This window comes from Protopterus annectens, chromosome 1.part0, assembly GCF_019279795.1.
Source record: "Protopterus annectens isolate FY-2018-M chromosome 1.part0, PAN1.0, whole genome shotgun sequence".
In the NCBI taxonomy this organism is placed as follows: Eukaryota; Metazoa; Chordata; order Ceratodontiformes; family Protopteridae; genus Protopterus; species Protopterus annectens.
Window position 1 is genome coordinate 620,684,705 of NC_056725.1, and position 19,684 is coordinate 620,704,388.

General features: G+C 41.2%; 1 protein-coding gene across 3 annotated transcripts in view; it reads left to right on the forward strand.

Moving 5' to 3' along the window:
* Positions 1 to 19,684, forward strand: part of UBR2 (ubiquitin protein ligase E3 component n-recognin 2) — a 5,196,118-nt gene that overhangs the window by 3,639,907 nt on the left and 1,536,527 nt on the right. The gene's annotated exons all lie outside the window — the stretch shown is intronic.

Below are 19,684 nucleotides of genomic sequence, written 5' to 3' on the forward strand. Positions count from 1 at the left end.
ACATTTACCTAACCAGCAGTACATTTGAAATAGAAAACTTTAAATCTCTCACCCCTGGGCTTCTGAATACTGGGCAAGGTTCTTTCCACCCCTATAGTGACTTTTTTAGTCTGTGTTCCAAAGACCAAATTACCACCATAACTGCTTCAAAGAAATGCTATCTGAGGGTCGTGCTGCTCTGTGCTAGAAGTCTGAATCTCAAAATGCACTCGTTTGAAGCACTCCTTAAAATGGAGAACATCGACTTTTGTGCTGTAACAGAGACCTGGTTCAAAGCAGCAGAAAGCACCCCTGCAATACCAGGCTATAACTAATTACACACCTTTCTGCCACAAAACTTGGACTGAAGCTGCAAAGGCAGTGGTGTTTCCATATTCATAAAGGATGCACACACTTCCAGGCTGGTAGCCCAACATAACGCATCAGAGATACTTCACGTGCAGCTAACATTGGGTAAGACAGCGATTCAGGTCATAGCCTGCTACAGGTCCTCAAACATGTCCCAAGACTCCTACTCCATGTTCCTAAACACCCTGGAGAATATTAGGGTCCGAACTAACACACTCATACTGGGCGACTTCAACTACACCTCCATTAAGTGGGAAAAGTACTCATGTACCAATACACTTGACCAATGTTTCCTGGAATTCATTAATTCCAATGGCCTGGACCCAGCTCATTCTTACCCCTACTACAGGTAGCAACATCCTTGTTCTGGTCATAAGTAACATGGGCGACGGTTGCTCTACACCAGTAGTCCTCCTCCCTGATTAGATCCAACCAGTATAAGTATTTGTGACTGGAATAGGTGCTTTATACACCTTAAACACAGGGGATTTTTAATTACTAGCATTTCATGATGGGTAGATGAACTTTAGCTAGTTTATAAAGAAGATGATGAATGTGAGTGTATTTTATCTGAAGAAGTCTCCATGAGAGATGAAAGCGCTTTTGTGATGTGTTTTAACTAATAAAGATAACAGTATTTTATTCACGTTGAAGTCCTGTTAATTTCTACAGTTTTTTACTAGATCCAACCACAAACTAATCACCTTGGAAATCCATATCCCTCCCCCACAAAGGTAACCACCAAGAAAAACTTCTCCAGAGCGAACTTTGGGCTCCTAAAAGCAGCTGTGGCTAACTTCACGACACCCAGGCAAATGTAGAATAGTTGCATGACCGCCAAATCATACACCAATGCATTGTACGAACATGTACACAAATGCATGGATCTCACGATACCCAATAGAACCAAGATGGTCTTCTCCAAAAAACTAAGCCAATGTGGTGGTCCCCTGCCATAAACAAACTCTACAGCAGAGGGAAGAACCTGATGCGAAATAAGGTGAAGTCCCAAGACTGGGAAAACTCCCTACCTTGTTCTGGCCAAGGCCTTTCATACCATTCCCCACTCAGGAATCATAGAAAATCTCACTAAGCTAGGCATCAACCCCTATATCATGAGGTGGGTTGCAAATTTGCTCACAGAACCCACAGTGTGAAAGTAGCTGACTCCATGTCAGACTGCCGACCAGTCACGAGTGGAGTCCCACAGGCTTCAGTCCTGGGAACTTTCCTGTTTGATATCTACTTCTCTGAAGTTCAGGCCAACATGAAGGGACTCTTGCTCGCAAAGTTATCAGATGATTGCAAGTTGGGAGCTATTATTAACTCCCCAAGTGATGTTGACATCCTGCAGAAAGGTCTCACTGAGACCAACGACTAGTGTCAGAACCATGGAATTGAGCTCAATGCCAAAAAATGTGTCGTCATCCCCTTTAGGAAAACTCAGTTCCCATGAATTACCACATCGATGGTAATCCACTCAACATACAAACTGGTATAAGAGATCTGGGAACACAGGTTGACAGCAACTTCTCTTTTGACCATCACCTTGCCACTGTGGTCAGAATGTCCTATGTGGCACAACTCATTACTAAGGGCTTTGTATCCAGGAAGAAAGAGGTCATTGTCTCGCTCTTCTTCCATCATTAGGCCAGTCATTGAGTACAATGCCCCATTTGGCAAGTACCTCACTAGACACCGGCAACAATTGGATAGGCTGAAAAAGCACCTCACAAAGATGCTCCTAGGCCTTAAACACTTATCTTATATGGACAGACTCAAAAAACTCCAACTATTCTCTGTGTCATATCTCCTACTTAGAGGTGATCTCTGCTTGACTTACCATGCCATGTCTGACCCAGCTCTGTTAGAAATGCTTCATCTAAGGAAATCCCAAACCCTTTGTACCCACACCCTCCAGACACCTCAACCTTATTGCCACAATCAGGAGAACATGCTGGAGGGACAGGTTAATAACCCAGAGACTACCCATGCTATGGAATAGACTTCCCATACATGTCAAACAGAGCACCTCACTGGCACTCTTCAAAAGAAGTCTTGATGAGTGGATGGGAAAGACAGTTCACTCTGGGGATCACTCCACTGCCTGTACTCGACAGAGGCACTAGGAACTAATGGTGGGTGGCATGATGCCAGGGTAATCCTATGAGCTAGGCTTGTAAAGGCTGCATGGCCATTAGCCTTGTACACGCCTACTAACCTATGAACCTAATATTGGTTCCTGTTAAGGTCACCTTTTGAAATGTTAAACTTTCCTCAGGTCTTAGGGTCCCTTACGAAGTAAGTTACTGATGAGAAAGCAATTTGATATGTTACATATCACTTTTATATAGAATTTTTACAACAGGAACAGACAACTATCAAGCCAAGGTGACTCAGGATTGAATACCAGGAAGCCATTTAGGAAGGTGAGAGGTCTTTCATGTGCAAATTCTCAACTGGAGACAGATAACTATAAGCAAAGAGGAGCATTTTGCTTTTTCTCCACTTCAAATCATTCAGCACAGTCAGGGGTTGAGGGAGAGCTAACAACTCTTGACAATTTTACATGTGCAGCGTAGGGCAAAATGCTAATGTTTAGTAAATGGTTTCTAAGCTGATTAATGGTCTTTAAATTGTATTTCACAGCAGGCAACTGAAAGCAAATCAAGAAGATGCCTGTGTCTGCAGACTGTGCCTCAGCATATATTCATCTCTGAGGCTTCAGACTAAATGCATTTTAAAATTCCTGACATAATGATATGCATGATAAAAGGTAAATGCCAGTAACAGCAATAACAATTTAAGAGTTGTTGACATCTGTGATTCCATTGTCGGTGTTGCTGTGTCTGTGGCGAGATTACAAATAAATCAGTATGGAACAACAGGAAGACTCAGATTTTGACATTCCTGTGAACATGTAGACATATGCCAGGTCCAAAACTGATGTTCCCCAGGTAAAATTAAACATGTGGTAGTCACAGTTAAGTGCATATTTACAGACAGGGATGTCCAAACTTGTTCAGTTGAACAAAGACTGCGTTCAGCTGTCTGCACAGTGCCAGGATCGGACACATCACACATGTACTCAAGTGTCTCAACAACAGGCACTGTTATGACTGTGTCCTACTCCATGCTGAGGTGTGCGACATTGCTGTCATGGAATACAGGACTTGAGACATGACTCCCTTCTTCACTGACATGTCTCATTACATGAATTTGTACCTACCATTACCTCGGACAAGTACTTAACACGGACTGAAGAAGTATTTACTTCAACATTTACCTCTGTGTTGTGGGTCATCATATGGCGAGTCAGTGCCTGTCAGATAGGGTAGATATGGTAGATAACGCCAACAGCTGTAACCAGTGGTGTTCCATAGGGATCAGTCATCAGACCTCTACTGTTCAGAATCTATTTCTCCAAAGTATATGCTAACACTAAAAGTGTTTGCCTGACAAAGTTTGCTTATGACTGCAAACTGGATACTGTCATAGAATTTCCTATGAATGTCAGCATCCTACAAGATGGTCTTGCACAAAAATATCCCTGGTGCCAAAGTCATAGCCTTGAACTCAATTTCTAAAAAATATATTATCCATTTCTGTATGTCTGATATTCCTGCTAACACATCATTTGGTGCCAGAGTTATGGCCTTAAACTCAATGCAAAAAATTGCATTATCAACCCTCTCTGTGTGTGTGATGTTCCCGATAACTACCACATCATAAACAACACCCTAGGTGTGCACTCAGTATTGAGAGGCCTGGGCACACAGGTTGACAGCAAACTTACCTTTGATCACCTTGTCTCCACAGTGGTGCGAAGGGCATTCTATATTGCTCATCCGATAATTAAGGGCATTGCATCCTGAAAAAAAGATGTTATATCCTCGCTGTACTCTTCCATCATCAGGTCAATAATTGAGTGCAATGGCCCTTTTTGTATGTAACTTTCGAGTGGTACATTCTCCTGCCATAATTGACGTGACCACAAAGGTTACTCACAAGGAAAATGCCAGATTCTCAGCAGATGTGAATCATCTGAAATCACTGTGACTTTGTTCGGTGTAATACAGACAACTCAGAGGTGATCTGTGCTTGGCATAGAAAGCAATCTTTGAGCCTGCTTTATTGGAAATCCTGTATATGCGCCAGTGAAACAGTACATAGGGTTATTTGCTTAAAAAGACCGTAACCTGGCATGTGCCATCAGTAGAACCTGATGAAGGAATAGATTTGTCTCACAGAGGTTATGAATGGACTCCCATGTCATGTCAAACAGAACACCTCCTTGGCCCTCTTCAAACACTATGTGGACGACTGGATGGGCAACAGTAAATTGACCATGGGGGTGGTTTCCCCAGAGTCCATCTTAATGCAGTACCTTAAGTGAATTTAATAAAGGGAATTGTCAAATTGGAAAAATTACAGACCATTTAATGATATGAGAAGGACAGAGGCTCGGAGCAATAAAAAAAAACAAAAAAAAGAAATCTTGCCCCCATGTTGGAAAGTCCCTGCACAGTGATCACTGGACATAAGTAGAGATTTTCCTTGCACTGACTCCAACTTGTTGAACATGACGTTTAGTTTACTGTCAGGAAATCACGATACAACCCAGGGATCGTTAATTGAATTTCATGATCTTGGTCTTCTTTGCAAGTCGTGATAAGGATGTTCATCGTGTTTCACTGTTGCAGTCATTACACTTGGGTTATCCTGCTGCCAGGCTACCCGCAGTCGGCCTGAATTCCAAAGTCTTGGTCCGGCGTCGGTTGCTGCCTCCTCCTCCCTGACGTCAGTGCGCCAGGGGGTATAAAAGATGCAGCCGACGCCATTTTCTTAAGTCTTTCTTGCCATGCAGTGCCCAAAGCAAAAGCAGTTCGCAAGTGCCTGTCGGCCGACTCCTGAGATTTTCGTGTTCGAATTTCAGATCCGAAGTCTTCATTTAAAACTAAGTACCCCGTTGGGTAAACTTTTTTTCTTGCTCCAGACCGATGTCAGAAAAAGTTAATAATTGTATTTCTTGTGGGAAGCAAATACCTCATAAGGACTTCCATTCTTATTGCATTCCTTGCCTAGGCCCTGATCACGATGTTGCTAATTGCAGGTTTTGTGCTAGATTTAACCAACGCACTATTAAGCGTCGGTACGATTTTGCATTTCATTACTTTGGCCGAAGATTTAATTACACAATGTCGTCGGATAGCCATCCGACTACCGCAATTCACAGGAAAAGCAAGGAAAAAGAAAAGGACAGGCATCTGAGGTCCAGAACTGATGACGAGGCTTCTAAGCCAGTCGCAGGTTCTCAGTGAGGTGCTTTCGCAGCCCTTGACGCCCGCTACCTCAGAGCCACAGGCCGCTTCCAACTCCCACGTGGAGCTGACTAGGCCGCTGGAAACTCAAGGTATTGGACCCTCAGAAAACTATTCCCTCAGATGGGTCCAGAGCCGCTGAGCAGGCATCGGCTTCTGAGGGTGTTTTCAAGCCTACACAGTTATATGTAAAAACCACTTCAGCTTCCAAGGCAAAGACTATAGCATCTCTACAGACAACAAAACAAGTACAGCAATCTCATGGGCAGGCCTCCATGCCTAAAAAACAGATGCTTAAAATGGCCGAAGACCTAATTACTTTGATCAGGGGTTCCCATCCCCCTCCTGATAAGAGGCCTAGGCAAGAGACAGAATATGAATCTTCAGATCAGGTTTCCATTTCCTCTGACTCCTCTTCTGAACAGGAATACTCTCTTTCTCCCTGTGAGGATTCTGATGCTGAAGAATCTATCCCTTCAGCCTCTCATCCTGAGTATTATTCTTTTGGGGAGACCCTGCATACTATGAGGGAGCACTTCCACTGGGAGAGCCAAGATTACTCAGAATCTAAGAAAAGACGCAGAGACTTTCTTTTACTACCTCAGCACAGGCCCCTTGCTTTTCCTCCTGTTTTAGACATTGTAGATGATATATTTGCAGGGTCCAGCCTGTCTCCTGACTCTTTACCTCCAGCGAGACAGATACTACAGGGTTCCAGATTCACATAAATTTCTGTATAAAAACCCTGCTGCTGACCCAAAAACTATCTCTCAGGGTCCCAAAGGGGTCAAGGCTTCCACTGCAAAAAACCCTATCCCCTCTGATAGGGATTCAAGGGCAATGGACAGATGGGGGAAAAGATTTACACTTCTGCTACCTTGGCTGTAAGAGCTTTAAATTGTCAGTTTCATATGCTTAAATATCAGCAATATTTAATGTCACTGCTTAAACTGAAAATGTCAACAAATTCTGAATGTACAGAAAACAAAGAAACGCAGGATTTATTGCATGCAGCTGAATAAGTGGGAAAGCATACTTTGCAATGTGCTTTTGATTCTCTGGAGGCCTCCTGCAGGGCCGCCATTACGGGTTCTGTCATTAGGAGGCATGCTTGGTTAAAGGAACAGAATCTGCCTGATCATGTTAAAGCAAAATTATTAGATGCTCCATTACAGCATGATACTTTGTTTGGTGTTAAAGCAGAAGAGGTGTTGAAGAAAATGGAGGACAAATCAAAATCTATGCAAACAGTCAAGGATTTCTTACAGGTACAGCCACCCAGATTTAGCAGGAACTGGCTTACAAAGAATTGGTCCTTTCCAGTGACAGACAGGCCACAAAGAGGCAGATACAGACGCCCCAAAGGCAGATCCCAGCCCCAAGGCTCATACAGGCCTAAACAATGGGGTGCCTCTACCTCCAAAAGCGGAGAAGACAAATCACAGCCATACAGGAAACAGTCCCAGTGACTTTCCTCTGCCAGCACCAAGCGCTTATCTTTTGGCAGCCCCTTTAAGTGGAAAACTAGCACTTTTTTTAGCAAAATTGGCACATGATCACCCAGGACAAATGGGTCTTGAATATAGTGCCACAGGGCTACAGGTTCCACTTTCACACCCTGCCAAGGGCAAAAGGTATGCCAGACCTGCCACACAATCAATGGGCAGAGGCACAAATGCAAGTTTCATCCCTCATGAACATGAGGGCCATTCAGCGAGTACCACAGCAAGAGCAGGGACAAGGATTTTACTCAAGACTTTTCTTGGTACCCAGAAAGGGCAAAGCCTGGAGACCAATACTGGACCTGTCTATTCTAAACACATTTCTGGACATTCCAAAATTCAAAATGTTGACTCTGCAGCAGCTTCTGCCCATGCTGGGCAAGAAGGCTTAGCTTGTAACTTTGGACCTAAAAGAGGCATACCTGCATGTCCCAGTCAGACAGTCTTGCAGAAGATACCTCTGATTCATAGCTGGCTCAATGCACTACCAATTCTCTGCACTGCCCTTTGGCTTATCTACTGCGGCCATGGTCTTCACAAAATGCCTGGCAGCAGTAATTGCATTTTTCAGACAAAGAGCAATTCAAATATATCCTTAATTGGACGACTGCCTTATTCAAGCAGAGAACAAGGACATTCTACTAAAGCATCTGGCGTTTGTAAAAAGATTACTAATTTGCCTAGGGTACACAGTAAACGAAAATAAATCAAAACTAGTACCCTCTCAAGAGCAGAAACCTCATGGATCCCCACGAGTGGAAACTGGATCCACAAGTCTTCAGCATGATAACAGGAAATGGGGATGCCCAGACATAGATCTGTTTGCCTCCCCTCACAACCGCCAACTACAAAGATTCTGCACAAGGACTGACCACAAGCAAGCATGGAAAGTGGATGCCCTATCCTTCAGCTGGAAAACCCTAACAGTATATGCCTTTCCTTCACTGCCTCTCCTCCCCAAGGTACTCCTAAAGGTCAGACAAGAGAAGCCAAAAATGATTCTGATTGCCGCAGACTGGCCCCGCCAGCACTGGTACCCATTCCTAAAGAATTTGTCTCAAGGTCCAGCCTTGACATTACCTCAAGTTCCTCACTTACTGACCCAATAAAACAATCAGATCCTGCACAGCCAACTCAGGACCTTAAATCTGGCAGCATGATGGATAATGTAGCCATTCAGAACACTCTCTCGCTAAAGCGGTGATGGATGTTATTTTGGAGGCCAGGAGGTCCAGTACCAGAAAATTTTATGCAGAAAAATGGAAGAGATTCTGTGCTTGGAACCAGGCACAAGGAATTGACACGTTTGTACAAAATATTCCTCAGATTTTACAATACTTAACTGAGATGCTGGACAAAGGCCTATCCTTTTCATCAATTAAGATCCATGCCTCTGCCATTTCAGCCCATTACAATACGGAACCACCTATTTTTCTCATCCATTAATAAGGCAGTACCTCAGAGGGGCCAAAAACATAAGACCTCCAAGGAGAGCACCAATACCTGCATGGGACCTCAATTGTGTCTTGGAAAAACTCACATTGCCTCCTTTTGAGCCAGCCTCAACAGCTGATATAAAATTCTTATCCTGGAAAACAGCTCTGCTCCTAGCAATAACCTCTGCAAGATGAGTCTCAGAGTTACAGGCACTCATGGCTGTGGAACCTTTTATCATTTTCCATCCAGACAGGGTTTCTCTGAGGACAAACCCGACATTTATGCCTAAGGTAGTGTCCAGTGTGGCCCTTAACCAAACCATTCATTTGCCTACCTTTTATCCAAACCCACAGAATAAGGGTGAGAGACTTCTGCATTCTTTGGACATGCACAGACAGCTACGCTTCTACTTGGACAGAACTAAAGCTTTCAGAAAGACTGAGCAACTTTTACTGGCATATGCTGCAGGATCACAAGGAAAGGCTATCTCAAAGCAGGCTATTTTAAAATGGATAGGCCACTGCATTAGTTTCTGCTATTCACAACATGGCAAATCAGTGCCTAAGGGCAATACGCCACATTCAGCCAGAGCAGCAGCCACTTCTGCAGCCTTCCTCAGAGGAGTACCAACCAAAGACATCTTAGAGGCTGCAACTTGGAGTTCAGTGCACACTTTTACAAAGCACTACCACTTACCTCTCTACTCTAAATCCAGAGCAGACTTTGCCACTGCAGTTCTGCAGGGCCTCATAGCCTCTCCTAATCCTATTTAGCCTCAGCCACTCATCCTCAGCTTTGGGATTCAACCCAAGTGTAATGACTGCAACAGTGAAACACAATGAACATAGTACAGTTGTGTACCTACCATAAATGTAGATGTTCAAGTGTATTCACTGTTGCAGTCCAGGTTACCCACCCACCATCCCCCTTTCCTTTTCTGGGACTTATCTGTACTTCTCTGTTCTATACTACCTATGTGGAGTATTTGCTTGTAGATGAAGGAATTGATTACTTTAGTGCATGCATGTTTATTGGCATAATTTTAGCCCACCCTTTTGGGGACACCTGACAATCTGGGGCAAGAAAAACTGAAAAAAATGGCGGTGGCTGCATCTTTTATACCCCTGGCGCACTGACGTCAGGGAGGAGGCGACAGCAACTGATGCCGGACCAAGACTTTGGAATTCAGTCCGACTGCGGGTAGCCTGCCAGCAGGATAACCCAACTGTAATGACTGCAACAGTGAATACACCCGAACATCTACATTTATGGTAGGTACACAGCTGTATTTTATGTTGCTCTAATAACATAAATGAGTGAAAGAAAACATAAAAGAATGAATCAATCCATGCATGAACGGATGAATTTCCTTTGTACTGGAGACATAGACAGCTTGCTGTCTGCTACATTACTAATTTATAAACTGCTGTGAGGTACATTCCAGATCATACAATGTAACAAATTCCTTCCGTTTTGGATATCTTGTTAATACCTACAGTACTACCATAACTAGGAATACACCTCCGTGATTATATCAGACTTAACACCAGTGCTATTGCTGTGGCACACATTTAGCAATATTTTTATTATTCTCTACTGTTGAAGCCTAACTCCAGATTTATGTAAATATCTTTAAATACTTAGATGAATGGTGACTGTAATATGTTTCCAGCTGTCTGAGATAGTAACTAAATGTGCTATGGCTCCTCAAAATTGCAATGGCTTCTAAATGTCCCCAACCCTCCAAAATGTCCAAGCCGTCCAACATGTCCTAGGTCTCTCCTAAATGTCCCCAGCCCTAATAAATGCAGTAGGCCTTATAAATGTCCCCAGCTCTCTGAAATGTCCTAGGCCTTTTAAATGGCCTAAACCTTCTAAATGTCCTCGGCCTCCCAAGTACTATGGTAATCTTGCTATTTCATTGATCATTAATACCTTACTTTGGTATTACCTTCTACCTGGAATGTTTGCATGGCATATTAAAAAAAAAATTTGCTCTCTTCCGCGCACTACCTAATATTCATAGTAGCATGTAGCCACTTACAACTATGGTAAAGAAGAACTGAAATACCCCCTGAAACGGAAAAATAACCAGCATCACTGCTGAATCTAGGACATGACGCATAATTTGCCGGGTAAAAATATAACTGACAATTGTTCATAGAAAATTTCCTGTTCCTCAGTAACACATTCAAAAACATAGTGAGATGCAGTAAAGCTATCTTTTTCTATAATGACACTGCACTCACTAAACTTCAATATTTTTACAGAGCAATTAACTTGTGTACAGACAGAACCAATTACACCAATTACAGGCAAGTAACTACTACATACCACCTATGGTACCACCACCCCAATAATTTCCTTACAGAATTCTTAAAACTATCCACAGTCCCACTATCTCCCCCACATAAAGCTGAACTTTACTCTTCGCCCTTAATTGTTCTTGACTTTCACAGTTAAGTTTACTACATATCTCTGGTAAATATATTCAAATATAAAATGCTCCTATCGACAATATTCATCTGCATTGTGGAGTGTCATAATATTCCTAGAAGCTGCATGTTTCAAAGCTGTGTTTCTGTGTGTTTTATAATGTTAACAGTATATGCTTACATTGCGCAAAGACATATAACCTTTCGCTCGTAATGGTCACAACTAATAAACCCATACCCTTCTACTTCATGGTTCTCAATAACCTACTATTTGACCTAGAGGAACAGACCATGTAGGAAACACTCATGATGGTGGGGAAAAGGCAATGAGATGAGTAGTATCCATGAAGCACTGTGATAGCTAATTGCTAAGTAATCTGCAATTGAATCAAATACCCCATACTCATATGTGATTGCTCTGAACAGAGTCTGACTTTGAACCAAAGTGCAGTGACCTGAGAGTTGAGTGCATTAGGGTTGGGGAACATACCTCAGAACTTCTTTGGTTCTTAGATGAGTACAGTCACAGACCCCCGGATACGGATACTCCTTTATCACCCTAACAATACCCCTATCCTCACTAATCTGATCACACCATACATAAATCTTGAAACACTACGCTCAGCAAATAAGCTCCTTGTTGCCACTACTAAGTCAAAAAACAAAGCTGGAGACTCACTTTTCCCCAACACAGTAGGTAAAAACTGGAACCAGCTTCCTACTGAACTATCCACCCTTGCTTCAACTTTCCAATTTAAAGAACATCTTAAATCTCACTGGCTTTGTCCATGCTCTTACCCTGACTGACATCTTATTCCCCTTTTTGCTGTCTCTACACTTCTCTTCCATACTATTCTTTGATGCTTACTTTGTAATCTATAAAAAAAAAATATATATATATATATTATTGTCTTTGTTTATCTCTCTGTTGTTGATATTAACTTCAACCTACTAAATGACTTATTACTATTTTTGTTCTTGCCAACACAGACAGTGTACTGTAACTTACTTGACTAATTACTAAATATTGTTTTCTTTGTCACTGCTAGTGCTTGGAGCTTTTCTCCCCGGGCCTCTACTGAAAATGGACGTATATCCAGTTAGACTAGCCCGGTCAACAAATGTAAAATAAATAAATAAAATAAATAAATAAATACTTGGGGGGCTACCATGTAAGGTAAGTAGTGTCCATTGGCTTCTTACATTGTGCGTCGAGGGGAGTTTGTTCTTGGTCGGATATAGGTGGTGAAATAGTGGAGACTACCAGTATACTACTGCTGCTATAAATGTGACTTTGTGTAGGTGGAATGGTATGCATAATCACGTCTTACTGCTGCGGAGTCATTACCGAAAAGGTCATCTGGCACCTTCCATTCATTCTTAAGTATGGACAAGACAACAAACAAACTAAGGCTTCTAGACAGGAGTTGTTATCAAAAATGGGACTGAAAGCACTCAAAAACTATGAGCAGTGACAAATGGATGAAGAAAATAGTTTAATACTGAGAAAACCATGGACAAAGAGTTTATCAGTAAAAATACAATCAGAAGAGTTTTTAGCAATACAAAACTCCTTGGTTCATGCATTTGTCACGTCTTATAGTTTTTCGGGTGCTTTTGGTCTGCTTTTTTTGTTGACAGCCGTGATCTGGACCCTTTTTTTTGTTTGGTTACCTTGATTCGTGCATAGCTTATAAGTAAGCTCTATTGCAGCAGAGGTGCTGACTTTCTTCCCTGGTCATCTGTGCATCCCAAGAACCTCAGTGATGTTTCAGTAGTGTTTGGAGGATAATGTTGAAGTTCACCAATGTTCTTGTAAAGGCACTGAGAAGGACATCATCTGAAGTCATCAGCAGAAAAAGCTAAAAAAGGAAAAAAAAAACTTACATTACTCATACAGCAATGTGGAAGAAAGCTGCCCAGACTCTTCCAATACCGGTAGGAGCAAATGGGTCTGATAATAGAGTCTACAATCCTATTTAAATGCAATATCAAACAGTGCAACTCCATATGATTTGCAGAAGGAGTAATTACTGGGCGCATTGTGGGTGCTGCAAAGAGCATTTTTGGCTGACATCAAAGAGTGAAACAATACTAATTTTATGAACTTTAATCATACTGTGACTTAGGAACAGGGTCCTTTCCCATCATGTAATTAGAAACCATAATGATGTGGAGAAGTTAATAGTGATATTAATTCAAGGGGGAGATATTCTAGAGTGATTCTTTGCCACCACTGATATGCTGTCTTGTCCTTAAAGCATTATGCTGTTCAGTTACGAGCTTAGGTCATGGCTACTATTTGGCTCCTATAAAACAACAAAGTGTAAAAACTTGTCATGTTCACTTTGTCAGTGTTGTAAACTGTATTCCTCATTAGATGAGGATTTGAAAGCACAACTGCAAGGAGTCAAAACTTTTTCAGATGATAATGTGATTTGATCATGATAAAGGTGCTAAAGCAACCTTTAAAGCACAGAAATTGCAGCAGCAAGAAAAAGTCTGTTTTGGATAGGAATGTGATATAAAAGAATTTGAACAAGAGGGAGTGTATAAATATTTGGGAATTGATGGATGAACAAATGCAATTAAAACTTAAGGAATACGTTAGCAGACTTAAACCTTGAAAGCAGCGTTGACATCTAGGAACAAAATTCAAGGTATAAGACAGTTTTCTGTTCCTGTCATAACTGACAGTTTTGGAGTGATTGACTGGCCACAAAACTTATTGGATAGATTTGACAGGAAAACAAGAAGGATGCTTCCTGCTTACCAAATGATTAAAAAAAAAAATCAGTGCATAACAAGACTACATTTTAGCCATTCCGAAGGAGGCATGGTTGTCCTTGAAATTGATAACGTGTAGTGATCTGAAATACTGGGAACACACATATATATACTCACAATACCCAAATGTAGCAAAAGTTTTGAAACATGAGGTGAATAAATCTAAGATGACTTCTCTGCTTCGTCTAGCAGAAGCATATCGGCGTCAACCACGAATAGAAATCAAACCAGAAGTAGATCAAAATCACACAGCAACTGAATGTGTCAAAAAACAAAGTGATTGGTTAATTGATAACAGCTTGTTATATTTAAATGAATGAAATGGAACTAAATGATGCATCTGAAGAAGTAGTTATACTGTAAAAGTGCATATGTCAGTCTAAGGAATAAAATATTTTATTTTATAATCTGGAGTGCCTTGCCGTTCCCGAGTCCTGTTGGTTTAAAGGAGAGAATATATGGTGAAGGACTAGAGGAGAAGACAGGAAATGTGGAAAATGCATAGAGTGGCAAGTATAGAAAACTTAAAATAAACTCAAAACAGCTTCGGTCCAAACCGAAAACAACTTAAAACAGATACTGGATACTCGGTGACTGAATGAAAACCGGAAGTAACCACACAGCCAGATATGAATGTAGCGCTTTCTTCCACTCTTTATTTTTAACGTGGTTTGTCTGAGGAAGTTCACGTTAAAAATAAAGAGTGGAAGAAAGCGCTAAATTCATATCTGGCTGTGTGGTTACTTCCGGTTTTCATTCAGTCACCGAGTATCCAGTATCTGTTTTAAGTATAGAAAACTTCTGCAAGAGCCTCATGGTGATGAGGATCGAAAGCAGAAATGGTTAGGCCAATTCAAACCAAGACCTGAAAAGTTTATTGGCGGCTTAGTGGGCTATGTACACATTGGTTTACAAAGTCTATTGAAGAGATGGAAGAAACAAATAAATGAAGGTTTCGTAATGCAGAATTGGAAACAGTCTCACACACCATTGCTGGTTGTGACATATGAATGGCAGAAGGACTGTATACAGAAATGCATAAAAATGCAGCAAGACTGTTGCACTGGGGATTGTGCAAACATTATGGTATTGAAGTGGCTGAAAACCCTAGAAATATTACCCAAAAAGCATCATAGAAAGTAATGAAGTGTACATCATACTGCATCACCCATTACCAACAGTTAAAAAAAATAGATGCTAGAAAACTAGATGTAGTGGTCCTTGAAGAAAAGACAAAATCAGCATTGATCATTAAAATCGCTACACCCAGTGACTACATTGTGTTGTGTACAGAGAGACCCAAAGTTATAAAATATCACGATTTACAGGCATAAACTAGAACAATGTGGATGAAAGATGCACAGACAATTCCAATAGCAGTAGGAGCAATGGGTGCTATAGAAAGAGTCTCCAAATGTAGTTAGATATGTTAGCAATAAATGTAATCCCATACAAATTGCCGAAGGAGTCATTACTGGGCATATTGGAGCTGATTCAGAGAGCACTTATGAATGACACAGATTGAAACAATACTAATTTCATGTAGTAAAAATCATACTTTGACTTATGAATGGGGTTTATTCCTGTCATGGCATTAGAAACCCAAAATATTTGCTGTAATTAAAGTGTATATATATATATATATATATATATATATATATATATATACACACACACACACATATAGTAGAACAACTGTTATTTGTAATGCTATAGTCTCCATTTTTACAGCTGTGGTTAACAGAATGCAGGTTGATAGCCTGTTTGTGCACCTTAACTGTAATCGTACTTTGACTAAGGAATGGGGTGCATTCCCATCATGGTATTAGAAACCCAACAGACTTGGAGAAATTTAAAAAATTAAGGGGGTGTAGAGTTACATCTTAAGATTGCAGTAAACATTTACATCATAGTAGAACTTTAACACTGTGTAGTACCTTGATTCAGCAAAAGGTAACCACTGATATAACAGAGTACAAAATAAGTAAATGGCTGCAATGTTTATGCAATACTTAAGGACAGAAAGGCATCAGACCTTTTTCTGCAGCCCGATTGTTTCCACCTTCAAGTACTGTCACTTGGCACTATACATGACAATGAGCACATTGACAAACCTGATAGGAGGACTCAGTCATGTTTTAGATCGGTAGAGTTACACCCACAAGACCAACTACTACAATAATTATTTTTTTATCATCATCACTTTACCTGGGGTGCATTTAGCATATGTTGCCTTACTTGAATACTGACTGGAGTGCTGGATGTAAGCTCTCAACAGAATGTTTCAGTAGTATACTGTCAAGTGTTTAGCCAGTATCTGACAGAGGACTTTATTTTGTAGTTTGCACTGTAGCCAATTGATTACAGATTGAAGTCCGAAAAGAATGGCTAGTACCATGAACCAGTAACCTAATGCTTATGGCGGGATCAGTGTTTTGTGCCCCTATTGGCCAGTATGTGCCTGCCATGAAGCCTAGCAGCCCTGGGTTCAGTAAGCTACTGACCAGCCGGTGCTCAGTTGCCCAGCATGGGTTACCTGTGAAAAGCAAAGAACAGGGCATCTGTGGCACATGACCAGGTTCAGCAAAATACACCAGTAGATGGGACACAGATACTGTATCAGGTTACAAGGCAAAGAGAAATAGATAAATAACGTAGTCAACTCCCTTCATAAGGGATGCCTGCAACAGTCTGCTTGCCAATCCACAGGAAATAAAAATATGGAAACAGTTTATGAGTAAAGAAAACCACACAGAAGCTACATTGCCCTAGAAACAGCTTAGGGGGCAAAAGTTGCAAGTTAGAAAAGTATGGGCAGTGCTATGAATCATACCTCTGAACTGTACAGATTTTCACAGAATGTCCATATTTTTGCCTCATATTTTTGGTCTTTTTCTCTCAAACTTTTTTTTTTTTTTTTTTTTTTTTTGACAAATGGTTGGTAATTCATTTTAGATTGAAGTCAAAAAATAAGGACAGACATATATGTTTCAGACTTCATACTCTTTAGAAAATTCATGCTAATGCAAAACCTGGTATTCTATTAACTTTTTAAGTGCAAACATAGAGAAAGTTCTGAAAAAGAGGAGAATACATCCAAGATTACTTCCCTGCTTAGAGAAGCATATCTGTGTCAAACAGGAATGGAAATCAAACCAGAAGTATATCAAAATCAGACAAGTGCATGTGCCAAAAAAAAAAAAGAAAGAATATAAGGTGAAGGACCAGCCGAGAAGTCAAGAAATGTCGGAAATGCATAAAGAGAGCTGCAAGTATAGAAAACTTCTTTAAGAACCTCATGGTGATCAGGATCGAAAGCAGGAATGGTTAGGCAAATTCAAACCAAGACCTGAAAAGTTGTTATTGGTGGCCCAAGATAGTGGGCTATGTACACATTGGTTTACAAAGTCTATTGAAGATATGGGAGAAACAGACAAATGTAGGTTTTTAATACAGAATTGGAAATTAGTCGCACACGCCATTGCTGGTTGTGACCTATCAATGGCAGAAAGACTTTATACTGAAAGGCATAATAATCCGGCAAGACTGTTGCACTGGGGATTGTGTAAACATGATGGTATGGAAGTGGCTGAAAAAACCCAAGAAATATTATCCACAAAGCAACACAGAAAATAATGAAGTGTACATGGTATTGCATCACCCATTACTAACAGTTAAAAAATAGATGATAGACAACTAGATGTAGTGGTCCTTGAAGAGAAGAAAAAAGCAGCATTGATTATTGAAGTCTCTACACCCAGTGACTACAGTATCTTTTGTACAGAGAGGCCCAAAGTTATAAAATATCAGGATTTGCAGGTATAAACAAGAGCAATGTGGATGAAAGATGCACAGAAAATTCCAACAGTAGTTGGATACCTACACCTCCAGGTTAGTGGCGCAGCATGATACCTCTGAGATCATCCATGTGCAACTAACATCAGGCAAATCTGCAATGCAAATTGTGGCCTGCTACAGATCACCCTCCATGACCCAGGACCATCACTCCACCTTTCTGGAAACACTGGAAAACATGAAGGTCCTACCGAACACCCTGATATTGGGCAATTTCAATTACCCTACCATTAACTGGGAAAACTACATGAGTACAAACTCCCAGGCCCAGCCATTCCTGGAATTCATCAACTCAAACGCCCAGGATCAGCTGGTAAACTCCATTACCAGAGATGAAAACATATTAGACCTGGTCATCACAAACATGGGCGACAGGTGTCCCACACGGGAGTCAACCCCTCACTGGTTAGATCAGACCATAAACTAATCACTCTGGATGTCCACACCCCACCACCACCCCCAACTAAGGAAACCACAGTAAAAAACTTTTCTAAAGCAAACTTCACCTTACTTAAGACAGAGGCGGTAAGTTTCACAACCCCCGCGCTAAAGGATAATGCTGCCCAAGATGCAGAAACCTTTACAAATGCACTCTATGAGCACCTACAAGGATGCATGGATTGTGCCATCCCTAGCAAAACCAAGACTCACTCCTCTAAGAGAAGGAAACCAGTCTGGTGGACCCCTGCCATAAACAGGCTATACAATAGAAGGAGGAAACTAGTTCAGAAAAAAAGCAAATCCCAAGAAGGAAAGAGATCCCTGATCAGTATCAGTAAAAAACTAAGGTCCCTCAAAAAATTATCTAAGGCTAACTTTGAAAGAAAAATAGCCAAGGATTCAAAAGATGACCACAAAGCCTTCTTTAGCTATGTTAAGAATCTAAGTGGCAACTCCGACTCAGCACAGCTCCTCGTGGTCCTGCAGAGTGGTTCTAGCAGCAGAGAGACGAAAAAGAGTGACTGCTACCTGATTTGAGTAACTACTACTGCCTTTAGCTTAGCAACTGCATATTCTCGCCGAAAAGCGAGTTGTAACTGCTCTTTTGCTTAAAAATAAGCTTGTTACTGCATTTTAGTGCTTACCTGCACTTGAAATTGTTATATTGTTTTAAATTAACTGTTGAGGCTGCTCACTCAAGTGCACTAGCCTGTGTAAAGCATTTACTGTGTTTTTTCTTCTATCTGTTTGAAAAAAAACAAAAAAAAATATCCTTGTTTCCCACCTTTTCAGAACTAGAATAGTCCCTAATACAGGTTTTGCTGTATTCTGGACTTCAGTATAGTTCCTGTGTTGCCCATATCCTTGCTTGGATAGGAGGAGGCTTCTCTGTTCACCAGTGGGAGTGGGGAGCTTTGAGCAGCCTGTCTGTCCTTGGAGGAGTGGTCTCAGACCAGAAACTTGTTGTTTGTTGGCCGTTTTGGGCTGATTCCTAGCTCTTTCAAGTCCCCTGCTTAAAAACCCGCTTTAGCGCGATTTTGCGCATAGTGCAGCATCGGGCAGCGCCGCCTAATCGGGTTTAAACTATTCCCGGCTCCACAGGGTGTGCTCTTCACTTTTTCCCTTTGAACTGCTCTAAATCTCAAAGTAAGCACCCTATTTTCACTCTAAAGCCCTGCACTTGCTCATATAAGGAATCTTATAAGTAAGCACTAATAAACTAATGGTCCTTTTTGATCAGTCAAAAAGTAGTTCCTTATACTATTCTGGCATGTCCAAAAGTCAGTTTCGGGTTTACTCTCCAGTCCAGCTGGTGAATCTGGGAATCTTGAGGCAATGTTACAACTGGCTTATGTACACAAACCACCCTCTCCTCCTCCCAACAAGCTCAAATATATGAGAGAGATGCAACTATATAGCCAAACTGGAGGCTGAGCTCTCTCAACCCAGTACTGGCGCAGTCAGTCAGGAGGAGAAGGTAACCACACACACCTCAAATCCAGTCTCACATAGACCTATCGCAACAACAAACCAAACACATAAACACACAAAAACATAC